This window comes from Lactuca saligna, chromosome 8, assembly GCF_052625555.1.
Source record: "Lactuca saligna cultivar CGN05327 chromosome 8, ASM5262555v1, whole genome shotgun sequence".
Lineage (NCBI taxonomy): Eukaryota > Viridiplantae > Streptophyta > Magnoliopsida > Asterales > Asteraceae > Lactuca > Lactuca saligna.
Genome location: NC_136424.1, coordinates 108,545,606 through 108,560,918, shown reverse-complemented (window position 1 = coordinate 108,560,918; position 15,313 = coordinate 108,545,606). Strand labels below are relative to the sequence as shown.

The 15,313-nt window shown below is 35.3% G+C and overlaps 3 long non-coding RNA genes and 1 pseudogene across 8 annotated transcripts; all 4 read right to left on the bottom strand.

The window, feature by feature from the left end:
• Window positions 1-4,747: 4,747 nt before the first annotated feature.
• Window positions 4,748-6,833, bottom strand: LOC145013006 (uncharacterized). Its single transcript, XR_013664792.1, has 3 exons — window positions 6,137-6,833; window positions 5,086-5,215; window positions 4,748-4,995 (listed from the first exon to the last, which is right to left on the bottom strand). It is a non-coding gene; the product is annotated as an uncharacterized LOC145013006 (long non-coding RNA).
• A 93-nt stretch (window positions 6,834-6,926) lies between these two features.
• LOC145012831 (uncharacterized) lies at window positions 6,927-8,821 on the bottom strand. Its single transcript, XR_013664686.1, has 4 exons — window positions 8,455-8,821; window positions 8,128-8,369; window positions 7,681-7,763; window positions 6,927-7,492 (listed from the first exon to the last, which is right to left on the bottom strand). It is a non-coding gene; the product is annotated as an uncharacterized LOC145012831 (long non-coding RNA).
• Window positions 8,822-10,071: 1,250 nt separating this feature from the next.
• Window positions 10,072-13,064, bottom strand: LOC145013296 (uncharacterized). 6 transcript variants are annotated; one of them, XR_013664912.1, is made up of 7 exons: window positions 12,912-13,064; window positions 12,484-12,552; window positions 11,754-11,929; window positions 11,468-11,538; window positions 11,306-11,364; window positions 11,112-11,199; window positions 10,072-10,248 (listed from the first exon to the last, which is right to left on the bottom strand). It is a non-coding gene; the product is annotated as an uncharacterized LOC145013296 (long non-coding RNA). The 6 variants fall into 6 exon arrangements; XR_013664910.1 differs by having other exon boundaries at window positions 11,754-11,885; XR_013664911.1 differs by having other exon boundaries at window positions 11,754-11,880.
• A 1,372-nt stretch (window positions 13,065-14,436) lies between these two features.
• LOC145008416 (mitochondrial import inner membrane translocase subunit TIM23-2 pseudogene) lies at window positions 14,437-14,919 on the bottom strand (annotated as a pseudogene).
• Between the last annotated feature and the right edge of the window lie 394 nt (window positions 14,920-15,313).

Sequence of the window (15,313 nt, the reverse complement as noted above, 5' to 3'; positions counted from 1 at the left end):
ATAATTAAAACATATTATATTTTTTAATTACCCAAAAAAATGATGTAAGTATTTAGATAATATAATTAAAATATTAAAAATTTCAAAAAAGGTACCTGTTGTGCTAGATAATAGTCAATGTCAATCATCAAATTCTCATTATCCTTTGTGAGTTCATCAGGATGTCTTGCACAATGAGCAATCCCTATTGATGTAATGGACTCTTTCCTTTAATGTCCTGAATCCGAGTCTGTTCAGAGGAAGTTCCGAGGCCAACAAGAACTTCACGCCAACTCCTAAAAGAAAATCACAAATAGTCAAAGTAAGTTATTGGACTACTTTTCACAACATTGATAAACATTTTGACATCCTCATTTTCACAGTCAGAAAAAGACCGATTTTGCTTATGCTTTATGAAAATCAAAGTACCTCTTTTAGTAAAAATGTTGCAGAATTTATTTCCAGAAAACACGATGAATACGCTATCAAAGCATTTCCGAAGAAACGTATTTTATTCATTTTAAAACATTTGGTATGTCATTGTCAATACAGAAACAGAAGCATAAACAGAACTTACATTCATTTACACTAGTGATCTATATCTCTTTAATCTCTCAGTGTAATGTCACTTCATATCGACACCTGTGATATAAATAAACTGAGTGGGTTAGGTTAGGAAACCTGGTGAGTACATAAGGTTTTCAATCCACAATAATATAACTATTATGTTTAAACAATCAAACAATCAACCCAATTACCCATCCCCATTATCATCTTTAGTCTTAAGGATCTACCCTAAGAATCAACTATTCCTCGTTCATTCATTCCTAAGGATCATTCTAAGGAATCAGCATGAAGTCCATCGTTGCCACGGTTTACACAACGGGCACTAAGTCTGCATAGTCACCAGGGCTTAGGTACTAAGTCTGCATAGTCGCCATGGTTTAGGCATCAAGTCTACATGATCACCAAGGTTTAGGTATCAAGTCTGCATGATCACCAAGGTTTAGGCACCAAGTCTCCATGGACGCCAGGGTTTAGAGTACACCGGGTGAACACATCATTCACAACACCTACAGGTTGCGAGCCTACTAGTGTTCCACTGGACTATCTAGAATAGTCTGTGGTTGTCATCCATACTCTGCTGAATGACGGGGCCATCATTTGGGAAAAGTTTCTCACATCGTTCACCTCTCACCCTCACCTCGTGGTCTATAACACCTCTCAACTCATCATCCAACTCATATTCAATCTATTACATCTACCCATGTGTTACCCCAACATTATCGTAGATATAAATATATATATATATATATATATATATATATATATATATATATATATATATATAGTTTAAATCATTTACAACATGTATAAAATTGTTCATCTAGCATAGACAGCAAGTACTCAGATAATATGCACACATAGCACGTAATTTATATAAAATACTTCATATCTATGTGTAAGATGAAAGTAACTATGCACTCACCTAGGAAGGTGGTGACTCAGCGCTTGGACAGCACTTCGTTATTCTTAACACAATTTTCCTCGACAAAACCTAGTACCACTATGACTAGGGTTTAGTCTGACGTTAACCGCGACTAATTAATAGTCTATCTATTATTATTATTATATAAGCGTTAAATAACACTCAATATAACTCACAATAACAGCCCAAATAATTAATTTAAGGTCCTAATAACATTACTATATTGAAACATAAGCTATACTAAATATAGGTTAGGCGTAACTCACTTACAGCGGGTTTTCTCGAAAATCGGGCTTCGCTGGAGCAGTGTTCTCGAGCCAAAAGGATCTTTTCTCAGGACTCCGGGAGCCTCTGGGCTTCCTTCGGGTTCTCGGGGGTTTACCTAGACTTTAGGGGGCTTAAGGGAGGTTAGAGAGAGAAACTAGAGAGAGAAAGTTAGGATTGAAGGTGTGAGGAGGTGAGGGAACCCGGCACCTCTATTTATAGGGGTGCTGACTGATGGACTCGCCGAGTAGGAGGATCTACTCGCCGAGTTGTGTCATGTGGCAGCCTTCTGGTGGTGCCACGTGTCCAATTCCGGTGGTGCCACGTCACCCCCTATCGCGCATCAACCTTCAAACTTAGAAAAATCATAACTCTCGCATACAAGCTCTATCTTTGACGTTCTTTATATCCACGCATAGGTAAAAAAAATCTACAACTTTAATTTAGACTCCGTCAGCTAATTCTCGACCGATCTCAAATTTAACAGTAGGAGGAGTTTAGACTGCTAAATGACCGCGAAGAATTCGTAACTCCTTCATACGGAATCCGTTTTCATCTATCTTTTTACCTTTGAGTTCCTATTAATGAGATCTTCAACTCTCATTTAGGTCGCGTAAGCCAAAAACCGCTCGAACTAAAAATCGAGTTTCGGGTCGTGCACTGCTAAGCCAAATCTTAGAAAATTCATAACTTCCTCATACGAAGTCAGATTTGGGTGTTTTTTTGTGGACGCTCTCGGTTTAACGTATTCTACGACTTTCGTTTAAACCGCTAAGGCTAAATCTCGCTCTATCATAAATTCACTATTTACGCTTCCCGGTGCCATTCCGGTTCCATCGCGAAACTTCGACGGGTCATAACTTTCTTCGTTATAACTCGGATTTCGACACTCTTTATATGTATGGAAACTTTGTAACATATTCTACGACTTGGTTAAGTATATTTATTCTAAATAATATTTTTTTGAAAAGTCGTTTTCGACCTCTATCATCTCTAAATTTACTAGCCCGGATCTACGGGCGTTACAAACATCAAATCATCATTTTTTTTCCAAGGACAAAAAAATAAATTCTAATAAATTGATTCACAAATCTACCTCCGATAGCCATCCAAAAGAAATTTTATTAACACCAAAATTATTAGATATCAATTCAAAACACCGTAATATATTAGATGACGAATTAATTACAACCTCTTGAATGAGATATTACCCTCCTGGAGATCACTATTAGATGATGACGCAATGTAAGAGGCCTAATTAACCGTCACAAACACTACAAGGAAAAAGGCCATTACCGGCGACACAAGTCGTCGGTAAAAGTCCCAAAAGTCGCCGGTAATACTAATAGCGGCGACGCGTCGCCGGTACTGAATCATCACTACTGTCTCGTCGCTATTGATCAGTTTATCGCCGCTAATGATAATAGTCGCCGCTAATGATTATTGTCGCCGCTAATAAGACAATCGCCGGTAATGACATACGTCGCCGGTAAAAGTATCGTCGGCAAAAGTGTCGCCGGTAATGAGTTCTGTCGCCGGTAAAAGTGACGTCGGTAATTTTTTTTCATTTTTTTTAAATAATGATTTTCGTTGCCGGTGATAATATTGCAGGTAAAAGTGTCGCCGGTAATAACAAGGCAATCTTCTTAAGACCAAGAACAACTCGTAATGGAGGGACTCGGCGAGTTGTTCATACAACTCGGCGAGTCCAAGGCAATCTTCTTAAGACCAAGAACAACTCGTCGAGTATGTTCATACGACTCGGCGAGTCGGATGAAGATTGTATGAGTTCTTGGACCAAGAGGGTACTCGTCGAGTCGATGCCATACTCGACGAATAGCAGCGAGTAGGATTGAAAAGTGAGAGTAGGACTCGGCGAGTTGGGTGGCCCAACTCGGCGAGTCAGTCCAAATGAGAGTGACTTTGACCAAGGGTAAAAGAGTCATTTTACCCAAGTGCAGTGTTTAGTATTTGATTGAGTGTGTTTATGGGCTTGTAGCCGGGGAGATACAGGAGCAGCAGCAGTTAGCTTCCAGAGCCACACACTCAGCAGCCAGTTTACGAGGTGAGTTTCCTACCAGTAGGGACGGGTCTAAGGCCACAATGCCGGCCCGTTCAGTTAGCAGTAGTTTCCGGACTTAGGTCCGATGCAGTAACTAGTATGTTTGATGCCTTCGTGGCTCAGACAGGATATGTGTGCTATGTTTTATGTGTTAAGTGTTATGTGTTCCGGGCTACGGCCCGATGTAGTATGCAGTATATGTGTTCATGCTAGATGATATGTTATGCTATGCCATGTTGAGTCAGTCAGTTCCGGACTTCGGTCCGATGCAGGGGACAAGGTCCCAGTCGGTTCCGGACTCGGTCCGATGCAGTTAGTTCCGGACTTGGGTCCGATGCAGTCAGTTCCGGACGTTGGTCCGATGCAGTTAGTTCCGGGCTTTGGTCCGATGCAGTTAGTTCCGGACTTCGGTCCGATGCAGGGGACAAGATCCCAGTCAGTTCCGGACTTCGGTCCGATGCAGTTTCCGGGCTTCGGCCCGATGCAGTGGGCTAGGCCCAATATGTGTTTATATGTTATTGTATGGTATGTGGTATTTTGGGGGAGCTCACTAAGCTTCGTGCTTACGGTTTCAGTTTTGGTTTCAGGTACTTCCGCAAGCAAAGGGAAGAGCTCGGGGTGATAGCATCGCACACACCACAGCTTAGCTTTTATCCTGGGGATGGTTTTAGTTGTTTTGATTTGATATAGTATGATACAGTTTTCCGCACAGTATTTTATTAGGTTTTGGGATACATCGCGTATGTTTTTATGTTATGATACTCAGATTATGGTTTTGATTATATCGAAAAACGAAATTTTTTGTCGTGATTTTTGGGTCGTTTCACTTGTGCATCCTGGTACATTTGATTGAGATCAAACTTTGTCTACAATAAAAAAAAAAAAAGTTAACCAAGTAAAAAACAATTATAGTTAAACCTATAAAATATATTTAAATAAATAATTACCGCTAAATGTTGTAATACAGTGTCCTTTATATTAGGGGAAACTCTTTTCCAACTCTATTTGTCGAAAGGGACCATCTGCCACATTGGTTTCCCAACTTCTCAGGAAAACATGTTTCCCGCCTCTCCGACGGGATTAAATGTGATATCCCTATCATATTGCATGCCTATTGGTTTCCCCTGGTTCTGCAAGATTGCTTTTTCAAGCTTTATATTTTTTGCTTTTCCTCGAACTTTCCTTCGGGCACGTCCCTCAACTACAAATGTAATTAAAAATTATTAGAAACGACATTTAATTTATGATAACTGAATAAAAATAGTAAATAAAAATTCATGATAAGACTTACCGTCCTGCTCATGCTGGCCAGGATCTCTACCACCTGGGAAAGGTGGGTCCTCAGCTCCGTCTCCCCCATGTCCACGACCCATGATAGCAGCCATGGTAAACATAAACAACAACCATACTCTCATCATTTCCTGAAAAATTATAAGATATACAAATACAATTTTTATTATGGATACACATTACATAGAAACAAACATTTAGATAGGAATAAACATTTCTATTTAAACTAGAAATCCAAATAAAGTTCATATTACAAACACATATTACAAATACACATTACATAAAAATAAACATTATATATATATATATATATATATATATATATATATATATATATATATATATATATATATAATGTTGTTGTATGACGCCAAAGTACATTGCTATTTTTAAACTAAGACAAAAAAAACAAAGTACATTGTTATTTCTTGCATATGGGACAAAAACTCAAATACCAACGATTTTAGCAAATACTCACCAAAAACCAAAATGACCAAATCAACTTACATTTTACGATGCCAAACTACATTTCTATTTTTAAACTAAGCAATAACCAAAGTACATTGTTATTTATTGCATTTGGGACAAAAACATAATTACCAAAGCTTTTAGTAAATCATGATGACCAGCACCTTAATGCCTTTTACTTTTCAAATTTTCATATCAATAGTTTGAAATATTATGCAAGAATGAACAACACAATAATAATAATAATAATAATAATAAAATAAATGTAATGTAGACTTTATAACACATGACATATATATAATTAAACTAAAATTTCACATATTTATTAATTTTATTTAGACAAACTACACATATATACATTGACATATATACAATTAAACTAAAATTTCACATATTTTAACATATATACATCAAACATCAAACACAGCACCTACACATATATACATATATACATCAAATTTTAACATATTTTGACATATATATATATACATCAAACACACATACATTGACATATATACATTGAGACACCTACAAATATTTTTCAATTAAACTAAAAATTCACAATAAATAGAAGTAAATAGAACCTGTGGTGGTGGAAGTCAATGAAAATAGTCCAGTGGTGGCGATAGTCTCGGGTGGTGGTCGGGAACGTAGTAACACAATCAACAAAATTGAAATTGAAAATTTTTTACAATTAACCACTCCAATAAGCATAAAATCGATGTTACAAGACAAAAGGGAACGAAAATTGACCTGAAAATAGCTTGGTGTCGCCGGAAAAAGTTTGGTGTCGCCGGAAAAGCTTGGGCCTCACCTGGAAATCTTTCTCCACCGGTGATATCTTCTTTGTGGACAATTTCACACACCCAAAATTGATAATTCTCACTGGTAGCCCACAATAATCGGTGAAGCAAGATGTAGACGAGAGAAGAGAAACAGGCTAAGGGAGTGAAACAGAAAGAGCAAAAGGAAAAAGATCGAGTTTTTGGGGTTAACTGCGTCGGCCTTTAGCGGCGACACCTTTACCGGCGACAAATTGAGCTTTAGCGGTGACACATATCAACAGCGGCGACTATCAGGAGGGAATTATTACCGCGTCATTTTTTTTATCTTTAGCGGCGACTATTTTGGATCATTACCGGCGACAAAAGTCGCCGGTATTTCATTTATGCGTTCGATGAGGACCCTAGCCGTTGGATTAGAAAAACGATCGGACGGTTCGTGTTTGCCAAAACGTCAAAGAGCGGATCGGTGTCATTCAGCCTTTAGTGGCGACACCAATAGCGGCGACACAGGCCTTTAGGGGCGACTTTTTAATTTGTCGCTGCTAAAGCTCCCTGTCGCCGCTATTGGTGTCGCCGTTAAAGGCTCTATTTCTTGTAGTGAAAGGATTCATAGCCATAATAATATATTATATAACTAAAAAATTCATGTAGATCATGCACTATTCTTAGGCACATTATCCATATTTAAAACCATTAGAATAAAATGGATATAATTTTAAAGATACATAAAAAAACAAGTTACATAAATTGTAACTTTCTTCAAGAACATCCGAAACAACTTCTATGTTTGAGTTGTGTTGCTGTCTATTCTTCGAAAACTCAAATGAGGGCTTAATAAGAGATAAATCAGGCCAAGTCTGAAGAAAATATGAAAATTAATCGAGTGAAGATGAAAGATGACAACAAAACAGACTTTAGAAGTAATTGACCACTTAACAGGCATATGTCTACCAGAACGAGTTCGAAATTGGACATAGAGCTCTACTTACCTTCTAAACACCAGTGGGGACGGATCCACACCATTTCTGAACCCATGTTCTCTTGTTGGAAGAAATTTTGTGTTTATATAATTGATTCTTTTCTTTAACATTCCGAGTCTGAGTCTGAGTCTATTCAGAGGAAGTTCTAGGACCAGCAAGAACATCAATATGACTCCTACAAGAAAATCATAAATGGTTTAAGTAAATCGTTGTTTCACGACATAAAATTTTCATTCCCGACAAGAAAAATACATTCTAATAAATTGGTTTCATAAATGTCACTCCCGTAGCCATCCAAAAAAATTATTAACAACAAAATCATCTGATATCAATACAAAACAAATAACTTCTGGAAAATCTTACCTCCCATAGCAACCCATAAGTGACATATGACCCTGGAGATTCTTATTAGATGGCGAAGGTAAGTACGAAGTTCTACCAAGGTACTGTCACACAGGATTCATAGCCACAAGAATATATTATTAAATAACCAAAAAAATTATCATCACCAATTTCCAAAAAATTCATGGTGATCATGCATCATTTCCAGGCACATGATTCGTATTTAAAACCTTCGGAGACTAAAAATTAATATAAAAAACACACGTGTATGCCACATTTGTCAAAATAAGCTCTAGCACGTTCAATCGTTGTGTTTGAGTTGTGATATTGTCAACTCTTGGAAAGTTCGAATGAGGGTTCACTTAAATCAGGCATTGCTTCCAATGTTTGAAAAAAAATACGAAAATTAATTGAGTGATGACTAAAGATGACCAGAAAATGAATAAAATAACATGTATGTTCACTCACCTTCAGAACCTCAGCGAGTGTTATCTCATAGGAATTCCTTGATATATCTGACATTATCCTCTATATTATGCAAGTGGCTTTGCATAGAATCTTGAACTGGAAAAACCAAGGCATCTATACATATTGTTGGCAGTTAGTTTCAATGCTTGTTGTTGTATATCAAATTGTTGATACTTGAGGCCTGATGCTGTCTTTAATAATCTTTTTACATGTTTCCTTCTTTCAACCGGATTTTTCAGTAACTACAAAAGGTAAGTAACACCATATGAAAGATTTATACAAAACATTAAACTAGTTTTATCAATTTAACTATGGTTAAAATCTAACCTCGGGTAGAACTCCAGTTGTATTTGAAGATGGTAATCGAGGAACTAAACCATCTTTAGATCTCTCTACTGTTTTAAAGCAGATATTGTACTCCTGTAAGCAATCTAAAAACATTTCAAGAACTTAGCACAAAGGGTAAAACAATCAATAATAATCAAGACGAAGGGGAAAGAAATCTTCAAGAACTGTAAGCACAAAGGGTAAAACAGTCAATAAACCAAAAAAGAAAACAGATTAATAGACTTTTGTGCATTTTGTGATATTCTTACTTTGTTCAGGGTGTCATACTTATTTATCACCCCATTTGCATCAAGCAAGTGCATGTTACTTGTGCTTAAAGTACTAGTAAGTTTAAATTTCTTCAGCAGCCTTTCTTGTCTTGCTTTGCTCATTTTATCAGCATTCATTATTATTTGAAAATTAATTGTTGTGTCGTCATTATGAGCATTGTATTCCTGGAAATTTACAGCATAAAAAACATCAAAAACCTTAAAAGGAAGGATATTATAATTATGTATAATAATATACCTCTATGAAAGGTTCCTTATCTTTTGCAACAGTTGAAGCAACCTCCAAAAACTCCTTATACTCCAAAACCATCAAAAACCTTAAAAGGAACGATCATGTATTTTGTCAAGACAAATGTGAGTTTAATCAAATTTGTTCATTACTTGCACACCAAAACCATCGAATAACATTCTGTCCACATGTGACTTGTGAAATCCAATATCTGAGAAGGAAATCATTCTCTAATTACAATCAACCCCTCACTAAGAGCAAAAAGTCTCCTGGATTTTGTAACAATTACCAAACAGTCCCTAGACTCTTACCAGACGAGTTTCATAGCCAAAGGATCTGCAATAGAGGGAGAAGCAATTGGCCCACTCCCCACAACGACTCTTCTTTGTTTCAAGAAGCTACACCATGAAAGATGCCATGAGTTTAAAGAATCAGAAAGTGATTTTAAAAAGTTTAAAAAAAATAAAAATTGTGTACATTTATAGGATCATTATACCGTCGAAAACATGTGATTCTTGAACACTATCTACAACTGGTCCAAGGAAAAATACATACGAGAAAATAAAGAAAAGACACTACAAAAAAATGCCAATTAGTGACAAAATCAAAATGGTCACTAACAATGGAAGGTGTCGTCACTGAGTAATTTAGTGACCAAATATCTAATCGTCACATTTCGTCACTATAGGTCCGTCACAAAAGTGAATTAGTGACCAATTGTAAAACTGGTCACTATTAGTGACCAAAATATATTCGTCACTAAATCTGTGACACCATGTTTTGTCACTAAAATGACGTCACTAATCAATAAAAGTCGTCACTATTTATATAATTAGTGACCTATTTCAGTGACCATAAAACGTCACTAATTTTGGGTAACCTATTAATGGCTATAATGACCAGAAAAAGTGGTCACTAAATACTTATCATCAGAGACCAAAAAGGGTGGTCACTGTTATAATGACCAAAAAAGGTGGTCACCAAATACAATATGCTATCAATTGAGTTGCTATACATTTTTCATAGCTATAATTGGATAGAATTTTCATAGCCAATTCTATAATAGGAACAAATAGAAGTAGATTGTTATAAATAACATATCATCGAAAGTATGTTTCTATTTCTTGCATATAGTCATCAAATTTTTACAAACCGAATATTTTAAAATTAAAAGACATCCAAATTAAAATAAACATTTTCAAGTGTGTCTTCATGGCCATTGAATTATGATGCTTTGAGGATCTTCATAAATGGATGAACCCTTTTTCTTTTTATCTGAAAACAGAAGTTAAAGATATATGAAATAGTTGCTTCTATTCCACACTCCCTTTTTAAGGGACTATAACACCAAAAAAAAAATCTGGAATTATTTAGTTAAAGTTATATTACATTTGTGAGTATGTTTTGGAAGTTAAATAAGTAGTGTAAGCAAGTTAAAGTGAAGTTTTGACTAGTTATACAAATATCAAAGTAGGCCACCTATGTAACATGAAAGATAAGAAAGGGGGCAAAGTTGCCAAGTGGACAAAATATAGATACAAAGTGGTAAAATCCTAGAAATGTGTTTTCCATCTTATTTTTTTAAAAAAGATCACCAAACAATTTATAATTTCATTATCAAAATTCAAAGAGGTTGTATTCTTGGTTAAGTTATAATTTCATTATCAAAAACAATTTACAATTTATAATTTCATTATCAAAAAGATCATCAAGAGGTTGTATTCTTGGTTAAGTTATAATTTCATTATCAAAAACATACTTAACCAAGCCACACTTGTTCCACCAATAACTTTTACTTCAAAAGTTTAACCACCTACTTTCAGTTTTGTTCCATTCTTGTGAAGTTTTGTATCTTTTTGTTCCATTTTTATAAATTTTTTACACTTTAACCTTTAGTGATGTGATGCCATGGGTCAAAAATAGTAAATTTCATTGATCTGGGCATATGCTACAGAATTAATGCTTATTAAACTATAGTACTAATACTGTAACAGATATCCTAATGGTGTGTTTTTATTAGATTACTAGTATTATAATATTATGTCACATATGTTTTTTTTTTATATATATTGTGTTGAATTATTAAAAATAGTAAATTTCTATATAAGTTTGAAACATAAAAATAAAATATAAGATACCTCATAAATTAGTACCAAGTAAGAAATACTCATCATCAGTCCAGGCATAGCCAGGTAAGATGCCAATTTTCCTCTTCAAAGCAATCAACTACAAAAATATGCATTACAATGAAAAATCAGAAGCTAAATTAAAATTTTCATATGTATGAACAAGATACAAAATTACAAATTGTTAAAACTGTTCAGTTTTTCACCTTTGCTCATTTACCAAAAAGAATGCCATGCACTTTTCTCTTAGACAACTTGTACGCCACTGAAATAAAATTTATGGTGAAGGTTGTATAAACACACACACACACAAACATATATGAGGTGGAAATTTTAGAAGGCAATATAGTGTTAACTAAACATCTAACCTTGGTGGGACCCATTTTAGGTGTTGGACAAAACATAACTTTGTGATCATGCTTTTGAATGGCACAGAAACCTGCAAGCAAAGATAGTTCCTCAAAATCCCAGGTGATATCACAACATTCAAGGAGACCTACATGAACTTGGATATAGATTCTTATTGAAAGAATAAATAGAAAAGTAGGAAAACATCTGTAATAACTAATTCCACATTGGTGAATCAATTAGAAAGACTGAAAGACACTACTTAACTAAGATAAAATTACCCAACTTATAGTATCACTCAATTACCTTGATTCACGTATGAAAAAAAAAATTATAGATGGGAGAAGATGTTCAGTCAAGCTGCCTTCTCTCATTGACGTGATCAAATTCGTTTTTGCGAAGTCAAGTTTGACCATTGGTAACTGCATAAATGCTATACTGAACAATTCACTGTTATTTATATTGAACAGTTATCCAATAATCTACATTAACAATATCAGTGATCAACATCATATCAATCGATTAAAGTCACCACAGATAAATTCCATTCCTTTTCCAATTCGATCATACCAAACAATACTACTGAATAGTTGTCCAATAATCTCAATTGACATGCCTGGTAGTTGGGGCAAAAGGTATTTTGGTCTTTATGATAACAAATTCAAGAAGGAAAGTGACATGGGTGAAGAGTATGGTCAAAGAAGTTGTTTGATTGGAAAAAAAAAAAGTAATGATATTATGTACTACTGCAGAGGTTAGTATGATGAAACTATGATTTAATGATTAAAGACACAACTTTACTAATGTACTCATAATCATGATGCTCAATTGCAAGAACTTTATGGTTTTATAAATATTCATAGCAGCACAAAAGTTTTATAGACCCTTGGATCCAAGATTTGGATTTTTAATGGTAAATGTAGAACTAATAGTTGTTTATGACATCCAGATTTATGAAGATGCAAAACCATAACTTGTAATGGATACATGATTAAACAATTGAAATAAGTAATTATGATAGAAATATTGATGAAACCTGTATATGCTTAGACTTGTTATTCTCATCGGGAAGACGTGATTGTTGAAAAAACTGAGTATTCGGTACCTAACAATAACCATAGAGTGTTAATAAGAAATTAGTACTAAATAATAGCCAAATGTGTTCAAATCTGAAAAACTAGGGTTTGCTCATCAGCGATCGTACAACAAAAGATGGAGGATTGTTCTTCCGCAACAAAAATAAAAATTAGGGATTCAAATATAACCTGGAAATTACTCTGTGGAATCAAACCAAATACTGGAAATTACAAAGATATCAATACAAACAAGTAACAAATGCCGACTGAAAAGCTCTTATTAACTATAACTAGATCAAAATATGATACGATTCATCAAGCAATCCGAACTACCATGGGATTAGCAATATATACGGAATCCTTAACGCGTGTGACATAGATAACGTACCTCAATAGAAGAAGATGGTGGAGATTTCGCTGGGATAATCATCAATTCGATGGTGGCTGAGGCGATCCGGAGGGGATGAGAGGAGGAGGATTGGGGAAAATTATTTATCAAATAAATTAACGGATCGGAAAAAGGTACGACTCATATTCCTTTTTATTGCGTGGAAAAAGGCTTTTGTATAAAAAAAAAAAATTAGGGCGTTGTGTAATATGAAAATTTAATTATATCTAAAATAGCAAAATAAGGGCATTGTTGTAATTTTAGCGTTAGATAAATTATAAACCATTTTCTTATTGATGAAGTTAAAGAAATAAAAACAAATTATTGCCGCATTGTTTTTCCATGTAAAAAGAAAAGAATTTCGTTCATGTTTTTTTTATTATATTAGTGACCACTATTATGTAGTCATTAATTTTTTTCTAATGGGTTTGTAAAATAGGCAGTGACCACTGTTACGTCGTCACCATGTGTGGATTTGAAAAATCAATAGCACTTAATGACTATTATTTTTGGTCACTATGCTTCAATAAAGTGACAATTATTTTTAGTCATTAAACATCAAATCAGTGACCACTAATTTTAGTCATTAATACTTATCAAATTGAATAATATTAATAATAATTTTTAGTGACCATTCAGTGACAACAATCTCAGATTTGGTCACTAAATGTTTACAACTACCAAAATTTAGTGACCACTTAATATATGGTGACTAAAGAATGTTGTTAGTGACTAGATTTATAGTGGTCACTAAAAAATTGGTCACTAAAAAGGGATTTTCTTGTAGTGAGAAAGGGATTAAATTAAACAAGAAATAATATTTTTTATACGGATAAAGTTCAACTCGAGAGGCTCCATAAGCAGTTTCTGAAGAGTTTGGTGCACCCATTCCTTGATCTTCTTGTTAAAAATCCATTTTGCCTTCTTTTCAACAGTACTTGATAAAGTCTGCGAGATTTAAACATTGTAGCTCTAGGTTAACAATAAAACCTGATAATCGAGCTACATTTTAACCATAATCGATAATCAGACATAAAATTAAGAGAAAACAGGGAAAATCAGACATATAGTTAGGTCATCAGAGATGTTGGACAACTCCTGTTTAGCTTTCTTTGAAATCCAATAGCTTCCTGCTTTAACTTTAATTCTTCCGACTTTCACCAATGCTTTCTTCATTTCCGCCCTATGCTCTTGCACACCTTCGCACAATCACTATACGTAAAATTGTGTGAAATTTCTGTTAAGAAGATGGGGTTTCTGCGTCTTGCAAATAGAAAGTGTAAATGAGGGGAAGTGTGAAGACAAACATACCGATTTGCTGCGTCCTGCAATTCCCATATCAAAGTCTACAATGATTTATTTGTGACTAAACCCTTCCAGACACTTATAAAGTACACAACATAAAGGGTAAGATGAAATTCAATACTAAAATACTAAAATATTGTAAAAGACTACAGATGAATCACCTTTGCAAATCTCAAAAGACCAAAACTTGTTGTAAGATGAAATTGAATACAGATCGAGCTCAGATTGGTATGTATCTCTTCAAAATTTGCTTCCCCGTCACGGCTGATCCCACCGCTATTCCACCAATAGCTCCAACAACAGCCGTCGACCTAGGGCCCGCCGCCGCCTTGTAAAGCGCTCCAGTCACCAATCTAGCCACCACGCTCCAGTCGCTAATCCTGCCACCACACATTTCATTCCGATTAACCCTAAGTTTCATGGTATCTCTAGCGTCAGAAGCCTTCACGCCCTCTACTAAACCCTTCCCCATGCCAACTACTACGCTGCTGAGGTAACCGATACCAATGTAGTATGTTAGGTTTTTGACCCATGAACGCCGTTGAGCGATGGATTCCTCTTGAAAGAGGTATTCAAGAGATGTGGGAAGTTTGTACATCGTTTGTGCAGGGACTCTAATATCTTGGTAAGGGTTGTATAGCCAACGGTTGTCATGGTGATCGTTGCTTTCGTTGTGATTTGAAGGTCTCGGTTAGTAAGACATGTCATAGTTAGGGCTACGATTAGGGTTTCGATCTTTCAAGAATCTGATTCCAAAGGAGAGAGAGAGAGAGAGAGAGAGAGAGAGAGAGAGAGATTGAGTGCAGAGGTAGAGGAAGACGAATTGCTTAAAGGATTATTAGGGTTTTTTTGTTAGAGGATTTTAGAAGGAGAAGAAGGAGATGCATTGGCTGGTGTTTAATTTTTTGGGATTTCATTTTCCCCATGGGCTGTTAAAAAACAGAGACTGCGCCTTCCTTAATAAATATAAAGCGACACGTTTACACAACGCGCTTTTTATGATTGGTGCCCTCCGTGTTTTTAATTTTTTTTGTTGGACACTAATTTTTGGGCACGCAAAAATGCGTGTCCTCTATCCTTCAGATTTTTGAAAATTG